Source organism: Agrilus planipennis, unplaced genomic scaffold, assembly GCF_000699045.2.
Source record: "Agrilus planipennis isolate EAB-ADULT unplaced genomic scaffold, Apla_2.0 scaffold4, whole genome shotgun sequence".
NCBI lineage: Eukaryota > Metazoa > Arthropoda > Insecta > Coleoptera > Buprestidae > Agrilus > Agrilus planipennis.
The window spans coordinates 396,311-401,217 of record NW_020442463.1 but is presented as its reverse complement, the minus strand read 5'-3'; the positions used below and the strand labels follow the sequence as shown (position 1 = coordinate 401,217).

Genomic DNA, 4,907 nt, shown 5'->3' with positions numbered 1-4,907 from the left:
GGTTAGTTTAATATGAAATATTAATATGAAAATTCATTTTTGAATTTTTTACCCACTACACGCACACTACCTCAAATTAATGAGGGAAAAATTGTTGCTGTTGTCACACCCCCGCCGGGAATCGGACCCGGGACCTTTGGCTTTACGCACCAATGTTCTGACCACGGCGGGGATGTGACAACAAAAACAATTTTTCCCTCATTAATTTGAGTTAGTTTGTAGTGGGTAAATAAGAAATCGAAAAAATGATTTCAAATTAATATTGCATATTAATCCACTATTAAGTAACTAACAATGTCATAGGACCCCTTAGTTTGTCTAGAATCCAAAATTTCATAAATGTATCACAAACAGTTATTGACATATTAACGTTTAAAAATCATTCATTGACTGACAAAAATCTAACCCACTTCCAAATGACCTAGAACCTCGATATTTGACATCAAGGTGACTATTATATAATGATATTGATGTAATTAGTAGCAAAATGTGGAAAATAATACAAAAAAGAAAACTATGCAGCCTAAACGTTGGAAAATAGAGCAATTTTACAAATAATAACCAACAAATCAAATAGAAAATCATTCTATTATCAAAATCATTCGAGTGACGATTTTTCGTCTGCCAGAATCATTCTATTATGCTCATCTTTGCAGTGGGTGAATTCATTTTGAAAACATTAAGAAAATTCTTGTAGGTTAGGATGGATAAAATTTCTCCCCTTCCCCTAAATGTTATATTATGTGTAGGTATTATAAAGATACAATTTAATAAAAAAAGGCTGAATTTTTGCATGAGTCCTCAACCCGCCACTGCGTAAATATCATAGCTGCAGAAGCAAAACAAAGGTCAATCTTTGACTTGACCATAAACAGCAAATTGCAATTCTGTAATTACAAGAAATGTTAGGACTATATCAATCGTTAATAAAGGCTTTTCATTCATTTCACAATTGCTACAACAAGTTGCTAGTGTTGATTTTAATCCTACACATTCACCAATTCCGTGATAATGTTACTATAGATACTACAAGCCCACTTCACAGAGCATTTCACCTATTCAGAAGTTAAATTTTTTTAAATTCCGAAATAGATATTTGTTTAATTATATCGAAAAGCATTAAGATCAAATTTCAAGTAAATCTGACCGCAAACAAAAACGTTCCCTATAAACATTGCTACCCGTTAGAGGCTGAATTTTAAAATATCTTTCGTTATTCGTTGTATACATTATAAACGAAACTTTTGTGCAAAATTTCAGCAATATAGCTCTAAGGATTTAGTCTGAAAGTTTACATATGAGTATATATGGGACTAGCTGACTCGGCAGACTTCGTACTGCCTCAATCGATAAATAAAAGACCTAAACTTTTGTATAAAATAAACTTAAAACAAACAAAAGGAATCCATAATTAATAAAAAAAATTAATTTGTGACAAATAATCTGAAAGATAGTTAACAACTTTCATATTTATTCAGCTGTTAAACCTTCTCTGGACTTCCACAAATAATTCCAAATCAAAATTAGCCAAATCGGTCCATCCGTTCTCGAGTTTTAGAGAGACTAAAGAACAGCAATTCACTTTTATATGTATAGATTATGCACCTAGTCAGAAAAAAGAAAGAATGTTTATTTCCTACCTTGGTAAGTTTGCTATTTTTCGCCACCCATCAACCAGGAACTAGTGAAAAGCAAAATCGATCTTGTTCTTGCGAAAATTCAAGATCAAGATCAAGACTGTCTTTATACTAGCAAGGCCAAGGCTAAAACCGAACGAACAAAACTAGGACTAAAATCAAGACCGAATATGCAAGAGCAAAACCAAATACGAAAAATTGTTACTTCCGGTGGATTTATGAGTTATTATATATTTGTTATATTTGAGCTTTAACGGAATTCAGTAACACAACGAAAGTTTCTAAGGGGTACGCAGCGTAAGGGGAATCTGAAGAAGAAGGCGAAGATATCGTCGGAATTATTCGCAACAAGTCGCTCTATTTCGCAATTTTTATCAATCAATGCTTCTTGTAGGACACGTATTTTCAATAGAAATTAAAAAATAGTCTTGGACAGCCTTTAGAACAAAGGTTTATCCATCTTACCACAAAATTTCAAAGCTCTATTCTAAAGTAAAAAAAGGGGACTGTGGTAAATATAAAACAAAAAAAAAACTTTTCTTGAGCGGACACGTGTTTCGCCCACTTCATACGTGGGCATTATCAACGCGAATCTCGCGAGTCTTCCAATTTAATTTTTTAACTCTATTCCAAATATTAAACTCATGATATCTAGAACCGATAAGGATGTTTTTACTCTATGAAGCGTATACTACTGAATCATCTCATCTTAATATATCGTCTCTTTAATATTTGAAATTTTCAGTTTGCTATACTAGATTTTAACACTAAATATGGAATTTGCAAAGATGTCCTCGAAGTAAATGTTCTTTGTTCCTATGTCTGGATAAAGTGATTGAAATACAGACAAAATTAATTTTTTTTTGGTATTTTTTATGTCTTTTAAGTACCTTGTACTATTTTGTTCGCTGAAAGGTCAATNTTTGGGGGGGGGGGTGATTCGCTTTGATGAAAAGATTTTGAGAGTTCAGCTAGTTTAGAACAGAGAAGCAGACGATATTTTCAGACAGACGTTGTTGAAAAACATATTTTACGCGTTCGTCAAATCATGCATTTTCGCTCATGCTACATAAAAAAGAAAAAGACCTACAAGAAATGTGTAATTTCTAAGTTCGGTGAATTTTCTGCTTTATTTTTGTATACCTAGGGTCATAACTTTTGATTATGGATATGAACCATAACAATTTTTCTATTACCTATAATATAAAAAACAATTATACCTAAAAATCTACTCATTTTGCTGAAGGTTAATGACGTTTTCTGGACCACATTGAAATTCGTAGTGTATTAAATATTAATTCAAAAATTAATTTTATTTAATATAAGTAATCTCAAATTAATGCAAATAAATTTTTCGCTGTTGTCACACCCTCGTCGGGAATCGAACCCGACGGATCTTTTGACCTAATACACGGTTTGTCGTCTTTGCTGTTGTTACCTCTTGTAGTTCAGTAGTCAGAGCGATGGTGCGCAAAGCCAAAGGTTCCGGGTTCGATTCCCGGCGAGGATGTGACAATAGCAACAAATTTTACCTTATTAATTTCCGGTAACTTATAGTCGATAAAAATCGAGAATAAATTAGAAACTCTTAAAAGTAAAAGGAATAAAATGCTTTTCAATCTTTTTTCTAAATAAGCATTATATTTAATATCGTTTTCAGGTAGTTGTTATATTGGTTAAAATAATTTTTTGTAAAAAGTACCTATGGTATATAAACAGTATTGTACATATATTTTTATTTTTTATTTATTTTTGCATGCTTAAGTTTATCTAAATTACAAATTCTGTAATTTAAATGTAGTTTAGAGTTTAAAAACGCATTGTCTGATAACAATGTTTATGTTTTTCTTCGTGTACCCATACCTGCAAAAGTTTGTATTCCTTATTAGTCTACAATGTTTCTAATGGGCAGAGTACCTACCTACTTTCAGTATATTATAATAACTTCCTAGTAATTTTACATGTACTTTAATTCAAGCAACGGGAAAACAGTGTTTAAAGTTTATGGTAACAAAAGTAATCGGCACAATTGTATAGGTGCTTGTCATGGTTAACAAGAACAAAGATCTTGAACTAAATGTATAATATGCAGTTATGTATTAGGTAAAATTTACTATAGTATTACGTGAAAATCGAAAGCAAATATTATTTTCTAAAGACACAGTGGCTTTTAAAAATTAATGAAGTACTTGCCGACAATTAAAAAAAAATTTGTAGCTGGTGTCAATAATATCGATTGATGGAAACACATGTCGAGTTTTTGTTGAAACGACTTGTAACACTGTTGCTGCTCAACTTTTGATAATGATCCTTCAAGGGAATTTCATCAATAAGAGACGGTTGGAATAACGTTCTTGCTCACAAAAGTAAACCATTAAGTAAACAGAGTGTCTTACAACCACAATTAGTCTAATAATTTACATATATAGCAATACCTATATAATATAATAGACTGGGAAGCCTTTGGAGAAAAAGTGCGATCTCGCGCAGCTTCAGCTTTCGCCGTTTACTTTCACCTTCCACGAGGTTGTGTTTGTTTTGTGTACACCTATTGAAAATTTTCCGGCGTCCGGAAAATTGCCATATGTATTGGTAACCTTAATAAGGACTTTTCTTTTTCGCATGATCGAGAAAACAGACATTACGTGTAGATAGTTCAGTTTACGTTATATCTTGCTTACTGAGCCTAAAGTGCGGAAGGATTTCCTTGAATATGGACGGTGGTAAGTACAGTTGTTATCAAGTACCTGCTCATATTGCTAGGTATTCCTTTTGAGCTCTAAACTGTGAAACATTTATCTGGAATGTAACGTAATAATTAAGGGAGAAATACCTATACCCATGAGGAAATGAGCAAAGGGTTTCGTTATAGATTTATTAAATTTTATCGACCTTTTTGGTCTTAATACTGAATTAAAGACAAAATGCGATATTTATTTTTATATTTTTGAAATACTAGTGGGGAAGTTTTCTATAAATACCCGGAAAATGTTTGTAGAATGATTACGGAACTGACACATGAAGAACTACACTTTCTTTAACTTTTACTATTGAATCAAAAATTTTCTTGAATGATCACACGGTTTTCTTTATCATCATTTTTGGAACATCTCTAAATTATTTTGATGGATGTGCTACGTTTTTATTTATGTATATCTAATAAACTGACGAAAACAATTATTTATTAAAGAGTACCTACTTTGTTCAGTTATTTCGTATTATAGATTATTTTCATTTATAATTAACATTCTTAACAATAAATTATACGTT

The 4,907-nt window shown here is 31.6% G+C and overlaps 1 protein-coding gene across 1 annotated transcript in view; it reads left to right on the top strand.

Moving 5' to 3' along the window:
* Positions 1-4,907, top strand: part of LOC112906563 (paired box protein Pax-9-like) — a 62,378-nt gene that overhangs the window by 17,754 nt on the left and 39,717 nt on the right. The gene's annotated exons all lie outside the window — the stretch shown is intronic.